Source organism: Miscanthus floridulus, unplaced genomic scaffold (genome assembly GCF_019320115.1).
Source record: "Miscanthus floridulus cultivar M001 unplaced genomic scaffold, ASM1932011v1 fs_196_1, whole genome shotgun sequence".
NCBI classification, from domain to species: domain Eukaryota; kingdom Viridiplantae; phylum Streptophyta; class Magnoliopsida; order Poales; family Poaceae; genus Miscanthus; species Miscanthus floridulus.
This window is the reverse complement of record NW_027096362.1, coordinates 77,372-97,872: the sequence shown is the minus strand read 5'-3', so window position 1 is coordinate 97,872 and position 20,501 is coordinate 77,372. Positions and strand designations below refer to the sequence as shown.

At 45.8% G+C, this 20,501-nt stretch overlaps 2 pseudogenes; one reads left to right on the top strand and one right to left on the bottom strand.

Moving 5' to 3' along the window:
• The first annotated feature begins 908 nt into the window (after positions 1-908).
• On the top strand, positions 909-7,030 carry LOC136530761 (transcription factor WRKY5-like; annotated as a pseudogene).
• A 3,674-nt stretch (positions 7,031-10,704) lies between these two features.
• On the bottom strand, positions 10,705-20,126 carry LOC136530763 (aspartic proteinase-like; annotated as a pseudogene).
• Between the last annotated feature and the right edge of the window lie 375 nt (positions 20,127-20,501).

The window sequence follows — 20,501 nt, the reverse complement described above, 5'->3', positions numbered from 1 at the left end:
TAGACTATAATTCTTTCCATGCATGCAAGATGATTACCGCAGTGAGCATCCACTATTAGGGAACATTACATATGCTAGTATTTCCTCAAATCGCATAGGTGGTCAATGACGAGCGAAGGGGGCTCGACAAGGAAGGAGGTGGTGGAACTGGATTTCTGATCGAGGAAGGGGCGGTGGGGGCTAATGGGTGGGGGCTCGACAAGGAACGAGCGAAGTATTGGTAATTTCTCTGTCGGTTATTATTGAACCAATGCAACAAGAGCATTTTAGTTTCCAATATCCAGTGTGTTGGCTAGTTGTGCTCATGCTACTACTTGGCTGCGGGCTAAACACACCTTAAATTTGTGCCCAAATAAAAGAAAGGAAAAAATGGGTTACTTTGACATGTTTATTAGTCAAGATGATCAGAACATGGTCAACAATTAAGGGGGCGCGAAAAAGATTAAAAAATGTTGAGAGGATATGAGTCTTTTAGGTGGGAATTAATAAAAGTTTTAGTGCGTGGTATATAGAAAAAAAAAATCCCTATTATAAACCTGTTCCATTTGCCCACACAGGACAAAAGATTTTAAAGAAACCCAACCGGTAATTAAAATAATAAGTTTTTTTTATATAAGAAAATGATGAGAGAGATGCTATGGTTCGTGGCCCCCTCGCGGCCACTCCCCGGGTCGCAAAACGCAGCATCCGTTGACTCGGTTGACCCGGCCCACGCACGGCGACACGTGGGCAGGGCGGCGTCGTCCCCTCCGCTCCAGCCTCAGCCAGCTCTCACGCTGACGCCACGCGGGCTGGCCCACCCAGTTCGTCCCCGTGCCAGCCATTGGTCCAACTCCTCCAGCCGTCTCGTTCCTATGGACAAATCCAAAGTCCAAGTCTTTCCGTCTCATTACCTGGGTTGATATACCTCTCGCTCCAACCATGGACTTGGTGCCGAAGCAGCAGCAGAGCAAGGAGAAGCAAGAGGAGGAGCAGGAAGAGGAGATGATGATGGTCTTGGCGGAGCACGGGGACCGGCCGGCTTTCGGTCACGGCGGCGGCGGGCGCAGGAGCGAGATCAAGGAGGTGGACTTCTTCTCCGCCGCCGCCGGCGCCGCTCGCCGCATGACCGACGACGACGATGGGGGTCGAGATGAGGCCGCAGGAGCACTGGCACGCGGTTGCCATAACACCACGGTCAACGTAAGTCTCCCGTCGAGGTCGAGATCCCGAGCTTGATTGAGATCGATTGATGTCTGTGCAGTGCTTGCAATTAAGATATATAGTACTTACTCTATCTTAAAAAATATATGAGCCTTGATCATCGATCCTTTGTGCTGCTGTGCGTGTACGTTCATTAATCTATACATGTTTCGTGCCGGCGCAGACTGCACTGGACCTGCTGACCTGCAGGGCAGCGGCGGCGACGCCAGCAGCAGTCGACAGCGGCGATGGGACGGCGAGTGGTCGTGATAAAGAGGTTAGCGAGTTTCGTATGACCTTGTTCATATCATTCTTCTCCTTCCACATCAGAATTTGTGTATCGATCTTGATCATAGCGCGGCAGAAGCACACGTACTCATGGTGACTGATCCGATACTCTTACACATGCATGTGATCGACGGAGTAACAGGTGGATGCGGCGGCGGTGGAGGGGGAGCTCCGGCAGGCCGGCGAGGAGAACCGGCGGCTGCGGCGGATGCTGGAGGAGCTCACCCGCAGCTACAGCGCGCTCTACCATCAGCTCATCCAAGCCCAGCAGCAGCAGTACCAGCAACAACAGGTATGGTAAACCTAAACTAGCTAGAAATTGGGTGGCTTGATTCGTGTTCAAACTTTGTTAAAAAGAAATGGCTACGCGTACGTCTTAATTGGAGCCTACCTAGTCAACGTTGTACGTACTTGTCTTGTTATAAAAAAGATAATAATTTAAAGATCTCCTGAATATCTCTGTGTTACTATTATACGGAGTATGTATAATCAAAGAAACAAAGAAAAAAAAAACTCCTATCCTACCTCGTGAATGGAGCAGCCAGCGAAGCGAAACTACTGATACTTTATTCACTTCACATCCACACAAAATAAAACCGATCGTTCCTACAAACCCGCGCATATATAGTATATATACAAATATATATAAATATGCTAATTATTAATTGCAGTTTGACACCCTACCTAGCTATTTGACTCATATTTTCTTTTATGGATCCATTTGATTCCTCAATTTAGATCATGTTCTAATATATATTCAACCAATAATTTTATATGTGTGTGTACCCAAGAAATTTATATAGCGATGTTTAGACCAATTAATGAATCGATGAGATTGTAGAAATTATGCATTGTAACAGCTAGCATTTCCTCAATTTAGACCCATTGCCCAGCATTTCCCAAATCATATGTGAACAACAACTATGCTGCATTTTTCGCGAACAGGCCGTAACCTGTGTTTTATTAAGACGACAGGAAAGTTACAAAGTTACACGACATTGACGAGTTCCGGCCGTTCCGCACCCACTGGCAAGACGCTAGCGATCAGGACCAACCAAGAACGTCGACACGCTAGAACTAGAGCCTAGCAACTACAACACATACAAAGCACTATACGGTACTAGAATTTGCGACCGTGGGTACAACAAGGCAAAGCTGTAGAAACGCTTAGCCTATTCGTCGCACGACGCCGACCTCTGCTAGACTCTGCTAGACTAAAAAAAACTATGCTGCTAATTTCTCTACAGTGGTTCAGATGGGCACCTCATTTGACTTCCGTGACCACTAGCTATAGTGTTTACCGTATTGAATTGAAATGCAAGCTCCTTTCTATTGAGATTCTTCTGCTCAACTATTAATAAGCATTAACATCCCCTTTCTATTGAGATTCTTCTGCTCAACTATTAATAAGCATTAACATCCCCGAGAAAAAATTGGAAACCTGTTCGCTTGCTCGTAAACGATCGTAAATTTCCAGTCGGGAACAGTGTTTTTCTCTCGCACCAAACCAGCCAGCAGTAAATAATCCACGATACGATACGGCCTCCCGAACAGGCTGCTGATTTTAGGTGGCTAATCGAATCTATGTCGATCACCCCATGCATTTGCATTGATAATTTGGATTAGAGGGAGGTGTCTCAGCTCCATCCATATGTGCACCCCTCACTACAAATGCACACGTACGTACTACAGCAAGAAAAATGTGTCTGTGCGTGGTAACAGAACTTAATGTCTTGGGAGTGTCGTACTCCATACACCACTGTTGGACGCGAATTGCTCTAACTCGTATGAGCACGGATCTTAAATTTAGATCACATATACATGACATGGAGAGCGTGGGTATTTTGGGAAGTAAAAAAGCGCAAAGGAAGAATCATTTGCTTTTTAATATTAGGTATAGACATAGATATAGAAGATAAAATAGTAAATGTATATGTAGATCTCGCCATCGAAAGCAGCTTGGGCGTGCAAACACAAACTAAGCTTGACAGCAAAGCCTCACTTACTAACGGTAGTTGGCATGTTCGTTCATGTCAACATTACATATATTGGGGGTCATTACACTGTGCCCCCATGCATTTCCGATCCGGTATCTAGGTGCTTTCATATATACGCGCACCATTTTCTCTACTCTCTTATACTCCCTCCGTCCCAGAAAGAAGGTCATTATAGAATGCGTGTAGGTCAAACTTTCTTAACTTTAACTACGTTTGTAGAAAAATACGTGCAACATTTATATATCCAAATAAGTTGTTATGAAAAATATATTCAATAACCTATTTAATAATACTAATTTATATTATAAATATTAATATTCTTTTATATATAATTAGTCAAAGTTAAAAAGAAATTGACTTCTCGAAAAACAAGAATAACCTATGGTTTAGGTCAGAGGGAGTAACAAACTCTTCTCTACTACGTGCTGCTGTATGCCAAGCAATGAGCAAGAGTAGTTCATGACAAGTGATACGATGGAGATCGATCGATCGATGTTTGATGCAGGCCAGCAGCGGCGCAGCGAACCCGATGCTACCGGCGGCAATGACGGGAGTGCAGTTCATGGACCACGGCCGGGGTGGCTCCGGCGATAGCAGGAGCGGCGGCGGTGGCCCCACCGGCGTTCATCGGTGACAAGGCGGATTCAGACGGTGGTAGCGGCAGCGGCGGTGAAGCGGATCAAAACGATGGGATGAGGACGCCTGAGCGCTGCGAGAACGCCGAGCGGGCGCCGGCGCCGGCGGCGGAGGCGCCTTTGCGGAGGGCAAGGGTGTCCGTGCGCGCACGATCCGAGGCCCCAGTGGTATGTAAGAATGCAGATACAGATTTATATATGTTGCTGCTGTCAGCAAATAGCTAGAATATAATACATATGAGTGGATTCAAAAGTACAAAATCCACAAATATATTTGTGCTGGTTTCATTCCTCAAATTTTTAACGAATCTTGTTTGGGGATATGTACACATATGTGTGTAGATCAGAGATGGATGCCAATGGAGGAAGTATGGACAGAAGATGGCCAAGGGTAACCCATGCCCCAGAGCTTACTACCGCTGCACAATGGCCACAGGATGCCCAGTCAGGAAGCAGGTATATACTACACTAACAATCTATTATCTATCTATGCATATTACGTAGGGTTGCTACTTCGTAAATACTCTCTCCGTTTCAAATTGTAAGTTTTTTCAAGCTTTAATAGACATATAACATTTCTTACACGTCTAGATATATACATTATATGCGGATACATGTTTAAAATTATGTATATAAAAAACGAAAACGACTTGCAATTTAGAACAAAGACAGAATTGTTACGATACTGTGTGCATTCTTCTTCTTCTTCTTCTTTTTTGCATTCTTCCGTTAGCTTATATTCAAGGACTGATCCATCACAAGGACAGGTTTTTCCTAGCTATTGGTCAAGGAAATGTGCCAAACAAAAGGCAACTGGGTGTACTTGATTTGAATTAAATTAGGGGCGACTACTACTTACTACGAACTGTAGGTATAATGAAACATGCATGTATGTACTTAGCTAATAAATAAACAAGCAAATGATCGCATTATATGCCGTGGTCTGATACGTTGCGTGCTCCGCAGCACAATTCAAACACATGTAGTACTTTCTTTGCATTTCAATATTTGGATATACGTGTCAAATATGGCACTTGAAAACGCACACGCACCCAACAAACCAGCTGCAAGTACATTTGAATATACCTTTGCATGCAACTCTGACGCGACATTATCCTATATGATAGAGATATGACATTTAAATGTGAACATAGTATGGGCGCGTTTAGTTCACAAAATTTTTTGGATTTGGCTACTGTAGCACTTTCGTTTGTATTTGGTAATTAGTATCTAATTATGGACTAATTAGGTTTGAAAGTTTCATCTCGCGATTTCTCAACTAACTGTGCAATTAGTTTTGTTTTTCGTCTACATTTAGTACTCCATGCATGTGCCGCAAGATTCGATGTGACACTTTGGGTTGAAAATTTTGAGGGCCTATATGCAGAGTTGCAGGCTGCACACTTGCATACGTTATCGATTTGAACCTACCTACCTCTCTCTCTCTCTCTAGCCTTATTACCTGTCCCCAAATGAACATTTTCAAATACAAGATCAAACTGTTTACAGATTGTGACCTCTCACCAGACGGACGCGGACGACCATCCCTCTAAAATATTTTGCTCAAACTTGCTACGTGTTTGGCTTTTACATACACATGCAGGCGTTGGGCAATGCAAAGCTGCTTAGATAGACTCTTGAAGAGAGAGAACATACAAGCATCTACTAATCTACAATGGAAAATTTGTTTATAAGCGCTTCATTAATTAGTTTGAACCTCAACAATCTATTTTGGCGCTCATCTGCCCCAACGCGGAACGTATGGATAGAGTAGTAATCATTCAGCACTTTTGAGGCAAGCCTGGAGCATCGGCGCTTGTGGCCGGGTGCAAGCGTCCGACGAGCGTCGTTGCCTTGTCGAGCGCCGATGCGTTCGCGAGCGCTCGGGCCAAGTTCCAGCCTGGCAGAAAAACGAACTTAACTTCCTTTAAGCGCCTGCCACGTAATAGCATTGTACAGGCCCTTAGAGATGAGCTAGATGCCTGCATCTGCATGCATGCAAGAAATGAGCATACGTCATCAGTAACTAATGGGCACACACGTGTGCGTGCGATGCATATATGTATGTGCAGGTGCAACGGTGCGCGGAGGACAAGGCGGTGCTGATCACCACGTACGAGGGCACGCACAACCACCAGCTGCCGCCGGATGCGGCGGCGATGGCCAAGACGACCTCCGCCGCGGCGGCCATGCTCCTGTCGGGCCCGGCCGTCAGCCACGACGCGGGCGCGCTCTTCGCCGGACACCACGTCGCGGCCTCGGCGCCGCAATTCCAGTACCACCACCCCTACGCGTCCGCCATGGGCGGCGCCACGCTCTCCGCCTCCGCGCCGTTCCCGACTATCACCCTCGACCTCACGCACTCGCCGCCGCCGGGGGCGGCGGCGGCGGCGGCCGCGGGCCTGCTCCAGCACTACCGTCAGCTGTCACCCGTCCCCGCCATGCCGCCGTTCCCGATGTACGGCTTCCCTGCTGCCGCTGGGCACAGGCCGGCGGCGACGCTGTTGGGTTTGGACGGCAGGAACCGGTCGGCGCTGGAGACCATGACCGCCGCGATCACCAGCGACCCCAACTTCACCACGGCCCTGGCGGCCGCCCTGTCGACGATCATGGCGGGAGGTGCTGAGCCACCAGCTCTCCGGAGCGGCGCCGCTGACACCGCCGGAGATGGTGGTAACAGTAGCGGCGGCATTGAGCCCGCCAAGGCTGCGGCAGCCGGAGCACGTGAGACTGCATTGCATGCGCTTTTGCAGAGACTTAATGATAGCCGGCAATGACATTGCTGGAATCAAGCTCATGCACCACCAATCCACCATACGTGCATACATCCATATACACACATCGGCTTTGTACACGTAATGTATACCACACAGTCTTCTTATATACGTGTTGTAGAGTCGTAAATGGATTATAATTGAGGTTTTTAAAGAGGCAATTTAATTTTGAGCGCCCGGACGTCCGATCCGGGGCACATCCATATACACACATCGGCTTTGTACACGCACTACCAGAAACAGTATATATGCCGAGTGCCGGGTGGTTTGCCAAGTGTATTCCTTCGGACACTCGGCAAACAATATCTTTACCGAACACCTACATGTAAAAACTCGGCAAAATAAACACACTCGGCAAAAATTGAGGTTTTCAAGGAGGAAATTTAATTTTGGGACTTATAGCGTCCGGACGTCTGATCCGGGGCACTAGCGTCGGACGGTGCGAGCCCACGCAGCGAGCGAGCGAGTGCCCCTGGCCAGTGCCGCCCCCGACGTCGCCCGCGCCGTCAGACCGTGCACGAGGACCACTCGCGCCCCCTTCCACTTCCCACGCACGCATATGCAACACCCAATCCACTTTTCAAACATCCAGATACAACACTTGCAACATGTAAAAGAAGACATATGAAACACTCAAAACGTGTGTCTGCAACACATGCAAAAACACCTGAAAACACTTGAAAAATCATTAAACATACGCAAACATTTAGATAAAACACTTACAATATATGTGTGGAACATATGCAACGTCGAGATAAGCACACTGCAATATACATCTGAAAAACAGATGAAACATTTTGAAAACTACACAAGGTAACCCATAAATTTGTATCTAAATTACCTAAATCGTCTATCATAAAAGATAATTTAAGATAACCCCTAAAATTTGTAACTAAGTTACACCTTTATCATTGTGAAAAATAATTTAAACCCTTAAATTTTGATCTAAATTAACCACTGTTTGCCATTACAAAAGATAGTCCTTAAGTTTGATCTAAATTAACCACTTTTTGATCTAAATTAACCCTTAAGTTTGCATCTAAATTTATACTTTCTTGTATACTTAAATTTTGCATTCGTAAATATATATATATTTAACAATGATACTGTACAAGACTATTTAACTTCGTTTAAACACGGTCCAAATAGCCTAATAACTGGTAAATAAAGGATGACTGATTGGGCTACCTTCTGTGGCAGTCATCTTTCTCCTTTCTGGGTGCTGCCACTGTTTGTTTGGCCGGGCTCTGTATTTTTAGACGCTTGGTCATGTTCCCTCTTCCCCTACGTCTCCTTACAACTAAAAAGAATAAAATGTGGACACCATTTTGTTGCGACAATTGTCTTGATTCATCCGTCTGTCACCCCATGCGATCCATCCCACCTCCCATGTTGTCCAACGGGCGAGCGAGAAAAGGAAAGGCGCGATAGAAAAAAGAAATTGTCATCACTGTGATCCCCGTCTGCTTTGAAGGAAACAAATCGATCACCTGAGGCCACATGCATGGAAGGAAACAATAATCATACATGGAAGGAAACAATAATCATGCATGAAACAATAATCATGCATGGAAAAAAAAACAATAATCATGCATGAAAAGAAACATCAGTGGTGCTAAATAAAAGATGTGCAGGTTATACATGGTGAGACTGGTGAACCTTCTGCAATTTTCTAAACGAATATTCCCACCATTAGTATATAGGTCCATTCCCCTGCGTTTCTTCGTGCTCCCATTAGCATATAATATGAAAGTATTGTTGTGTTCATCACCACTTCCAATTGACTACTCTCATTAGCATATACTTCCTCTACCCCAAAATATAAGTCGTCATGGGATGCGTGCAGGTCAAACTTTCTCAACTTTAACTAGATTTGTAAAAAATATGTGCAACATTTATATCTCCAAATAACTTTATTATAAAAATATATTCAATGTTCTATGTAATGATACTAATTATGTATTATAAATATTAATATTCTTTTATATATAATTGGTTGAAGTTAAAAAAAAGTTAACTTCTCGGGAAGCGAGAATGAATTCTATTTTGGGACAAAGGGAATATAAGAAAGCGGTGTTGAAAATATTTTAACAATCAGGTTCGTCTCTGTCTGATTGGTAAGCTTAGACATCATAATGGCATAAAAAATTTCGACTCTCATGAACACCCTCATGGATCAGTGCAAATCATCCCAATCCTACAGCATACACAAGTGGCAACCTTAAAGTTATGATATTTTCAAAGGGTGGACAATAAAGACCATCTTAGACGTTCTGGCATTAGAGTATATACGTGCAGACACATAGGCATGGTGGTGTAAATGAGCAGCCAGCAGGAGTCGAGAGTCATGAGTGTTTGATCCTAGGACTAAACTTTAGTCCCTGTCATATTGAATTTTTAGATATCAATTAGGAGAACTAAACATGAGCTAATTATAAAACTAATTACATAAGTTGCGGCTAATTCGCTTGCCAGCGCCGTGTATAGGATGATATGGAGATATGGTGGAACTTATTCATGGATTTATTGGCGCACGAAAGAAATGGATATCGGAAAATCTCTTCCTGCTGGTATAAAAATGATCTTAGCCGCATCACAGAAAGATCTACACACTAGAGTTTATGAGCCGCGACGCCACGCTCTCTGTGACTGTGTAAATTTCACGAACTTAGCTTTTTAGATTAAATGTCACTTTAACGTCGGTCATATACTTTTACAGTATTATTATCTTATCGTGCGATCCGTGTATTTTTAGTACAAAAGTGTGATCCGTGTATTTTTAGTATAAAAGTTTATCTGTCCCGTAGCAACGCATGGGCACGAACATATTTGCATATATACTCGAACCTGTGTGTACATGATTATATGGAGATGCAGCGGAACTTATTCATGGATTTATCGGCGTATGAAAGAAATAGATATCGTAAAATTCTTTTTGCCGATATAAAATATTATCTTAGCCGTATCACGAAAAAGTCTATACAGTAGAGTTTGTGAGCTTGCAACATCGCGCTCTCCATGATTATGGGCATGTTCGCTTGTCTGAATTCTGAAGGAATCTGGATGGTTTGGAGGAATACTGGAGGAATTTGTGAGAGAAAAACACTGTTCCAGATGAAAAAAATAAGCGGATCAAGCCGAGTCTAAGGACACGCGAAATTTCACGAACTTTGCTTTTTGAATTAAATATCACTTTAACATCAGTATTTAATTTAACAGTATTATTATCTTATCGTGCGATCCGTATATTTTTAGAAAAAAAAAATTTAGTTATCCCGTAGGACCGCACGGTCACGCTACCTGGTCTTTTACTGAAAATCCGTGCAATGCACGTTCTCATGTTTCAACTTCCAGCACCATTTACGTGGGAGACTAATGTTCAACTGCCCGAGTTTTTAATGCCAGACCATCTTTTTTCTTACTTACAGATTTTAACCCATTTAATCAGTTGATATTTGTGTTTGGCACTACCTCCCTGCTGCATCACAGTTTTGGCAAGGCCCTATTTACATATTCCTGATGTAGTTTTGTTTATTTTTCCTTCTATTTTGCTCTTTGTTTCTTTCCTGGTGATTGTATTTCTCAACTTTTACCTTTTTAATTTTAATACATATAATAAAGAACAGGAGATCGCCCCTACTGTTGCAGGAAAAAAAAAAGGCTACAGTTAGTAAATACACCATTGTTGTCTCTCATGCCAGGCTTAAAAAATGGCATCATCGTTCAGGCCCAGCCCTTGTTCAGTCTCTCCATTCTTATGAATAGCCCACTTTGACACCCTGAGCAATTAGAATTCAATCCATAGGCCATAGCCAAGAAGACAAGAGCTATCCCACTGAAAGAAGATTGCATTTATACATGCTCATCAGTTCAAAGGCAATCGATAAATTATTTTACAAATGATAAGTTGTACTACCATGAACAAACAGTTTCATAGAAAGCTCTGTTCAAATATTTGCTCGTCAAGCATACATACATGTCTTCGAGCATCCATTTGCTCCTCCAGAAAGAAACCTCTGTTCACATTTTCAGTTTCAGCATTTTTGGCCATCCATTTATTTGCGGCGTGCTGTCTGCACGTAGCGGATAGAGAAACTACACATCCCTAGTAGATACAATGCCTTCATGAAGAGCAGAGTGCTCCCACACTCCTCATGCAGATTCCGCGAAGCCAATCCTGTCGTTGCCGAAGTCAAACACCGTGTGGTAAGCTCCCATGAAGACATCCCCAAGAATCCTGCAATTGTTCATATGCAAAGCTCTCTGACTGAGATGGGGTAGAAGAAAAATATCAAGGCATGAAGCAATGTCATGTCCCCCATATATACCAGAGAGGACCACGCGGGGGTGGGACATCATATGCCATGAAGCCACTGATGCAGACAGTTTGGCCTCCTTCCTCCAGCTTCACAATGTACTGCAACACATGTTTCACAAGGTTTGAGGGATGTCCGCACTTGCAGGAATGATTGTCTAAATAAATAAATTATAACAATTCTAAAAAAAAAAAAAAGGAACTTGAGGTGAACTAGAACGACTTCACTTCAAACCATGTAGAGTATAAGACCTATAAATTTATCTTCAATACATCTACTAGGCTCTTTTTGGTTCCAAATGTCAACTACTGATCACGTCACTTCAAGACTTCAAAATTGTTGCCCTCAAATGTTGAGTTACTAACTGCCCCAACACTGGATCCTTCATTCCTTCTTAAACTAGGATAGGTTCCTTCTAATAAACATCAAGTATAAAATGTTTGTGCCTACTAATAATAAACATCAAGTATAAAATGTTTTAGCCTACTAATATATATCTTGTTTACAAAATGTTCAGTAAATTTGATTAATCATTTATCAATAGCATCATTTGCTGAAAAAACTGTCTACTTTATTTTATAAAAATGAAGAAATGCTAATATAAGTTGAAAACGATATATGATGGGCTACTGGAAAGCACCTGCTCTGGTGTTAGGGTGAAGGTCTTGTTTGCAATGGTGAATGCAAGATTGGGCATCGTTGAGATATCCTCGCAGCTGACTGTTGATTCTCCGCTGGGGCTTGGTAGACGCTCACATAGCTGGAACACAAGCAGAGTCTTGTCACCAATTATATAATTGAACTTATTATCTAAAAAAATATATAATTGAACAAATGGCAAAAAGAAAATCCACAGTAACCTGGTTAGCATATTGCAATATCAGCTCCTTAGTTTTGTTTTCACGGAGCTGGTTCTCTATCCACACAACAGCCATCTCACAGGCTGAGCACATAACATCTGAGCCCAAGTTTTCTTTGCCAACAACAGATTCAATTCCCTCGCTGCAGAAAATTTTGCATGATAATTTATCACAGCATGCAAAGAACATGCAGTAACATGGGAAAAAGCATGTTGGCGTATGTTATGACCGGCATGCAGTACGAGAGGCGCAAACGCGTTAGTAGCTAGGGAGGGCCATCGGCCATCAAGGGGTAATGGGCCCAACTATCCCTTTGATTAGTTTATTTCTTATTTAGTCCCATAAAATTAGGAGATAAGATCTCAAATTTTGTTGAGATAATTAAACAAAGCAACAGATTTGTTGCTGGGCTTCTCCCAGCATCTCTCTCGCTCTTATTCCACGCGGCCCCACCTTCCCCTACAATCTGGTATTGCCTGGCTCCGATTACGGTGACAAGCAGCCCACAGCACCTCCCGCGCCACCACCTAATGCCACTGCAAAGGCACTGGCCAACCTGGTGAAGCGGCTGGCAGGCATCTCAGTGCACCTGGCGAACGTGGATGACATATGGAGCCACACTAAACCAAGCCCCGCGCCACACTTGACCACAGTCCAGAGTCCACGCACCGCGGCCGAGGCTGAGGCCGGACCTACAATAGAGCGAGACAGGCCTATCGATTTGTGGTTGGCTCCAATCCGGCTGACATGTCACATGTTTAGCCTATATACTACTATAATATATACTAGTTTATTCGGAAATGTTGTGTGCAGGGCGTTCGTCCGGGACGCCTCTTCCTGGGCTGGCGGACTGCACCCGCCCCTTCCGTTGCACCTCCCGCCCGCCCCGCCTGCTCCTGCTTAGCCACCCGCTGCTCTGCGCGCCCGCCCCGCTGCTCGTGCTTGTGCTCTGCCGCCCGGCCCGCTGCTCCTGCTCCGCCACCCGACGACTCCAACAGGTGCCGCCAGCTCAAAGAGAAGCATCAGCCCTGGCGCGGAAGCCCCTCCTGCTACGGCTGCGGTGCCCCGATGCAGACAGCGAAGGAAGCCGCACCCAGATAGGATGCATGTTGCAAGTACATTTCAATTGTTTCAAATGTTAGAGATATGTTGTAAGTGTTTTATGCGGATGTTGCAAAAATAGATCAGGATGTTGCATATGTTGCAATGGTTGTACACATATGTTGCAAGCGTCTGTCCCCAATGGTTCATCTGTTTTTTCAGACGAACGTTGCAAGAGTGTTTATCTGGATGTTGCATATGTTTCACACATATGTTGCAAGTGTTTTATCTAGATGTTGCGTATGTTTGCAATGTTTTTCAAGTATTTTCACACGGATGTTTCAAGTGATTCATATATGTTCAGACGTATGTTGCAAGTGTTGCATCTAGATGTTCAAAAATAGATCGGGTGTTGCACACTGGATAGGCGTGGGAAGCGGAAGGAGGCGCGAGCGGCCCCCGCGGCGCGGGCCTCGAGTGGACGCGCGAAAAGCAGGCTCAGGCAGGGGCTTGCTGGCACAGACGCAGGAGTCCAACCGTGCGCGCGGAAACAAATCAGCCTGGGCCACTGTACTGTCCGATGTATCGGTATCCAATCGGATGTTTAGGGGGAAGTAATTCCATAGTTTATTTAGGGGGTAGTACCTAGTACGTACTCACTCATATAGACTAGTAGTAGTGCTTCTCTAGGTGATGTTCTGTTGTCACCACTCACCAGACCAGCAAATCCGTTTGGTTTCAGGCGGATCACGGACGATACGTGTTTGGTTTTCGGCGGATCGCGGACGATATGTGCAGGGGCGGAGCTAGAATTTGAACATAGGGGGGCTGTTTTAGATGACAACAATTATACGTGATAAAATATGTACATGCTAAGAGCCTAAGAGCATACTCCATCCGTTCCAAATTCTATGATGTTTTGGCATTTCTCGATACATTAATATTATTGTGTATATAGACATAGTGTATATCTAAGTGTATGACAAAAGCTATCTACCCTACTAATTCACCAACTTTTTCTTTCTTAGATAAAAAAAATGTCCCCCGCTGAGAAGCCCCTTCTCCGTTCACCCAAAAAAGTATACCCAGAAAAACATCTTCGAAATGGACTGTCCAGATTTAGCCTGAGCCTTCCCTCTCCTTACTCGCTCAAATCCAAGGGCCATGATCGCTTGTGTCAACCTTCTCAGCCTCAGGCGCCCGCGCACACGCCCGACGCTAAGCAACCGCTAATCACGCTCGCACCCTCGTCCGACGCAAGCCGCCGCTAATCACGCTCGCCTCCCTACCGCGGCCGCTCACTGCTCGCATTCCGTCACTACCTGCCATAGGAGTGTTACGCTGAAGATTCGTCGTCGAAGTGCAGGTCCAGGACAGACACGGGGCTGAGCTGCTGCCTCCCGCAGTCGACGGCAGCGCCAACGCCGTCGTAGTGGTCGGCGGGAGCGACGCCGTCTCCGTGGTCAGTGCGCGGCAAGCGGTGGAACCTCTGGCGCGTGGCGACACATAGGAAGCAGCCGGCGAGGAGGTCCTCCTCCTAGCGCAGAGCAAGCTTCGTGACGGTGGCCGCCGTGCTCCCACGCAGCAGGTTCCTCCTCACCGCTAACGCAGCGGCGGGCGGGCGTGCCGGCCGACCGCGTCTCCCTCTCCCTTGCCTACATCGGCCGGCCTCTCTCCCTCCTCGAACAACACCTCCCTCTCCTGCTCCCAGTCCGCCCGGCGGCGGCGCCACCTGGCGCGGGCACCCTGTCCGGCCGTGCCTCCGTCTCCCACTCCGGCTGGCCCCGCGGATCTAGCTCCAGCCACCTTCTTCTAGCGATGTAGCAGCCCCCGTCGACCATCTTGCTCGTGCAGGTGTGTTCTTCTCTGTTCCTTTCTCTTCTTTTGCAGATGCAGAATGTCTGATTCCTCTCCTGCTCCCACCTGCTCCCGGTCCGCCCGGCGGCGATGCCACCAGGCTCGGGCAACCTGTCCGGCCACGCCTCCGTCTCCCACTCCGGCCGGCCCCGCGGATCTAGCTCCGGCCATCTTCTTCCAGCGATGTAGCAGCCCCCATCGACCATCTTGCTCGTGCAGGTGTGTTCTTAATCCAGAATCCTGAATTTCTCTTAATTCTCTACGTCGCCATCTAATCCAACAGGGTCAGTATATCAAAAGGAGTTGCTTGAGAAAATAGCTGATATAGTCAAGAAGCATCCTAGGCTTCTGGTAGTTTCTTTGGTGTTTATATGGAACTTTTAATCAACCTGTTAAATTTCACTCGATAAACATCATGGGTTTAGATGCATCAAGGGGGTGATGCTTGATTTGTGAAGCGAGTTCAGGTTGTCTTCTGTATTGATTTTGGGGCGCTGATTTGACTGATTGGATTCGTTTCAGTCAGTTATAGTTCTGATTTTTGTTGTGATACTGACAGAGAACTCTCTTATTATGTTTGATATCAATGGCAGATTTAGTTAATGTTTATTCATTTGATGTGTACAGAAGGCACTAGATCCCTCTTCAGCTGTTCCCGAAAATCTGGAACTGAGACATCTTGTTCCAGGAGAGCCTGAAATACCGTTTGTACGGCTCTGAAGGTGATATTGGTTCATGGGAACATGAATATGTGAGGTATGACTGAACTGAAATGATATGTTTCCTGGCTCCTTCAATCACCGAAGTCTAAATTTTTCGGAAAGAAAATGCGCTGGTAATATTCAAGTAGACTAGGAATAAAATTTTCAGTATCTAAGGAATACAAATGCGCTGGTAATATTACTGCCTGAAGATACTAAAGCCTCTTACCTTTTGTTCATGGACTTCCCTAATTCATTTATCTGAATGGGGAACCGTTGTCGCATGGGTGATATTCGGAGCATGCCTGCTGGCTTGATCCGTTCGTTCCTATAGGACGCTGGACCTGCGCGGGGCTGGAATGATCTGGACTGTATGCTTGCATGGCTTTGATATGGTTCCTATAGGAGTGTCAGGACGTGCACAATTGTGGATATGGTTTTCAGCCCTCATAACCGTGCATTTTTCTTGCCAGTGGTTGACATAAACTAAACTTCAATAAATCCTTTTTCGTGTTTCTGTGTGGCAGGATGAGATGGAGACCTTCACCGCTCTCAAGTGTCAACAAGATGAATGGCGCTAACATGTCGTAGTACAGTGAGACCCAATCATCCTGGCTCGGGTGTATATACAACATTTCCCGTTTCACTTGTATTGTGGTGAACTATATATCTACTATACTATGTAATAAACCAATATTAATTTACATGCCATATCCTCGATACAAATATATAGTGCTTGCCTATTTATATCAAGGGGGCAGACCCAGTGCCGGAGGCTCCCACATGAGTGGGGTCTGGGGAAGGGAAAAACCGAGGCAAGCCTTCGAACCCATGACCTGGTGACTCAGTGAGACAGCTCTCACCACTGCACCAGGCCTGCCCTTCTGCCTGTCTATATCAAGAATGGGTACAAAAACATTGCTATTGAAACAATTGTTCTTGTGAGATTTGCAATATTTTCTAGTTATATATATGTAGCTTTGCTATTGTTACTAATTTTCCAGCTCATATATATCTATCTATTGAAGTACTCACATGGATACCTTAGACATGAATGTTTGGGCTGTGATAGACAGAACAAGTTTCCAGTTTTTCACTTTTCTTATTTATTTTTTCAGTTTCTTATCTCTGAAGTCATTAATCTTTTAACACACAATAATGCATGGTCTTATTTCATTAGTTTGTGAATTTGTGTTTCTTTCATTAGTTGATATAATTTTTAGTTTTATGATTTATTTTTTTTAGATGTCACCGTAGCGTTAGCACGGGCAATATACTAGTGTATCTAAAAAGGTAAAATGTCTTATGATTTAAAATTGAGGGAGTAGATAAGAACCAAATAAACACTTATTTTATAATACAAAAGAAAGCTAAAATATATATTACAAAGAAAATTAAACAATTTTTTATTAGCCCTAGGTTTTTAACCTCCACTCAGTGACTCTAATTCTTAGACCGAAAAAAGAATCATGGTAATAAATATAACAGACTTGTTGCTGCCTTGCTGGGCTTCTCCCAACGTCTCCCTCCCTCCCTCCCCCTCCCTCCCTCCCCTCCCTCCCTCATCTTCCTTGCCGGCGCTCTCACGGCGCCCACTCGCCGCCAGGGGTGTCAGAAACTGCAGAAGGAGGCGCAGGAAGTAGTGTGGCTAAGTGTTGTCTTGTGACAGTGATTTGGTGTTGGGCTTCGTAACTGTGTCGAGTATGGAGAAGAGTTGGGCTTGGCCCGTGTAGGTGTAGGGGCTCGGTCCAAAGAGGTGGCGGAGTGGGTTATAAGCCGTTGTAAGATACCTAGAAGCGGTTATGAAATAACAGAAAACCCGTTTCCCCCATTTGCTTCTTCTCTGTTCTTCAATTCCCCTCTTCTGCTCCCTCTGTTCTTCTCAAATTCCCCAAATTCTATCCAAATTCCCTACTTATCCTTCCTTGTTCGTCACGCGGGGGTTCAAGCCCCGGCCACCGGTCACCTTCCCCTACAACCTCCGCAGTAGCCGTAGGATCATCGATCCTATCAGCGTATATCACAACTGTACGATGGTCTGGTACTCTGCAATAATCATAGGCTCACCTGACAGATTGAGCGCCATCAAACAAACACAGACCAACCTGGCTGCACACTCTCTCTGGAGACGTCTGCAGTGTCAAAGCATTACCAAATTACTGGAGTTCAAAACTAGTTTAACACCCATTCCACAGTCAGAAGTCTGACGAAAGATAAGAAATGCAGAAACTAGCAAACCTGTGCTATGAGCAGTTCGAGGATCATCTCTCCATACTGGCTCACAACTTCTTTGCATTCTTGGCTGATAATTCCAGCAGCCCCAATTGCTTCGTTCACCTGAGCAATTATTGTCTGTAAAAAAACATGAGACAGGGCTTTAGTCATGGCATATTGCAAAAGTTGTACTCCCATTCAGTACCTAGGAACCTTGTCCAATTCTGTATGGACACAAGCCGGAGATTACCTCTAGCATCTACCTCAATTCTAGTAGTAATTAATCTACTGATGGCTGACTCCAAATCAGCTCAAGTTTTGTAATCCCAGTGCTTATGATCATGCAAAATACAGAGAATTTCAGGATCATCAGCATGGAGAGACATACTGTTGGACCGCCCAGCAAAGAAGTCCCAGAGTCGACAATAGCAGCACAGCCTTTGGCGCAGAAACCAGTGGACTGGCCATCAATGAGAATATCCCCCATGTTGAACTGCCAGTAACCTTTGGTGGAAACAGGAACATAGGTGTGGTTTCCCTTGAAGTGATCAGGGTCCACGCCGCCAAAGACAAGCTCACCACCAGATTCCTCTTCAGTGTTTCGGTTAAGCCAGAAGGAGAAAACATCTTCCGCAAGCAGGTTCTGCTCTTGCATGCTCTGCCTGGCAAAGAGAAAAAAAAAAACAGGTCTCCTGTTTAAATGGCGAACAGGCAAGCCAACGCCAGCGACCTACACGGTAACACGGGTACAAGACTACATACCAGATCGGAGGAGCTTTGCCGACGGAGATGTCAGGGTATCCAAGACCAAGAATGCCATCAAACTTGCCAATGATAAAGGCGATGCTGCTTTCGCGCGTCGTCTCGATGAACTTCTGTAATGGGTAGATTGATCTGCATCGTTAGAGATACAGTCCCGCCGCGCGTAAATGTCAACACTGGAGGCAGGTGCTGTTAGTATTATTAGATTTACCTGGCTTTTGACAGTAAGGTCTCCGACCAGCACGTTGTCGTAGCTGAAGAATCCAGCAATTGAACCGGAGCCATAGGTGATTTTGCACGTCTCTCCTGAACAATTTTGAGGAAGAAATACTAGAGACATTTAGCCATGGTCTTTTAACTACCCACAAAACATATATATTTTTCTTTTTTTAAAAAAAAAGAAGAAGAAGAAGAAAAGATGAGGCCTGGCCACAAAATCACAAAAGTATACCATCCTTCTTGTAAGTGCTAGACTTGGCGGACTTGTATCTGGGGTGGAGGTAGCACGCTATCTGCAATCGAACATTTCAGTGGAACCAAACATCAGTCAGATCTATTTCCAATGATGCAAATGTACACATGGCAATGGCAAAGCCAAACATCATCAGATATACAAAGAAAGAAAGAAAGAAATGAACAACGGACCGAGAAGTAGCATTTGGAGGAGGGGACCCAGAGGTTGGAGCTGCCGGTGTCGAAGATGACGGTGAAGTTCTGCGCCGGCGTGCCGAGGCCGATTTCCCCGTAGTACTGGGTGTTGAGGTAGTCGACGAGAGGGACGTCGTCGCCGCTGCTGGCCCCGAGGCGGCGGAGGACTGTCCTCCTGCCTCGCGACCTTGGCCGCCTGCAGCGCGTGCTGGTCGAGGACCGCGCTTGCTGAGGCCGACCCTGAGCAGGCCGTCGCCGTGAGCGGACGCGTGGAGCAGCAGCAGCGCGCATGACAGAGCCCACAGGCAGGCGGTGGCCGGCAGCAGGACGTGGTGGTGGTGGGTGCGCCGGCGCCCGGCCATGATCCTATTCGTATCCCCTGCAGAGAAGTGAATACAGGTCGGTGATGGAGAATTTTGTGAGAGGATGGATGTTGGCACGGCCACACGCATGCAGCAAGCTCGATATGCAGACTGCAGAGTGAACAGTCAGTTCATGCATCCTACTACTACTACTACCTAGTAGTGGAAAGTATAGACACAGCAAGCGTCCAGATCGACGACCTACCCTGCCCGGCTACCCGGCAACGGCAAGGCGTAGCAGAGGAGGAGCAAGAAGGAGGCAGAGACGCAGAGTAGAGCTCACGGAGAGCTAAGGCAGGGAAAAGCGAGTCAACGGTAGGCAAGACGGTTGGAGCAAGAAACTACTCACCCTTGTTGCGTGTAGCTTGCTCTTCTTCTTGCTTCCTCAAAGAGCGGATTGATGAGGAGGAGGACGAAGAGGACGGTGGCGAAGGAGGAGTCAAGGCGGAGAGGGAGAGGGGTGAAGTGGAGTGGAGGAGGGGGGAAGACGCGATAAATCCTAATAATAATAAACACGAAAGAGCCGAGGTCCGAGGGCGAGGGAAGGGAGACGCGCAGACCAATGGCAGTGGCAGGCACTGGGATTGGCATCGTCCAGTCACCTCCCTGGGCCCTGGCTCTCCTCCTGGGCAGATGGGCTGGGCTGGGCTGGGACCTGTCTTTAATTCTTGAATCTACGTTACAGCGGTACGGCACGAGGCGGTCAGCAGGCGCATTGATGCGTCGACGTACGACACCCTCGTGTTGGGCCCGCGTGTCATCAGCGTCCAGGGCGTGGAGGTAGGTTTACTTGTGTGGACACAAGTGAATGATGAAGCGAATTGAATGAGGAAGAAGCCTCGAAGGAACGGGCAGTTGGTGATC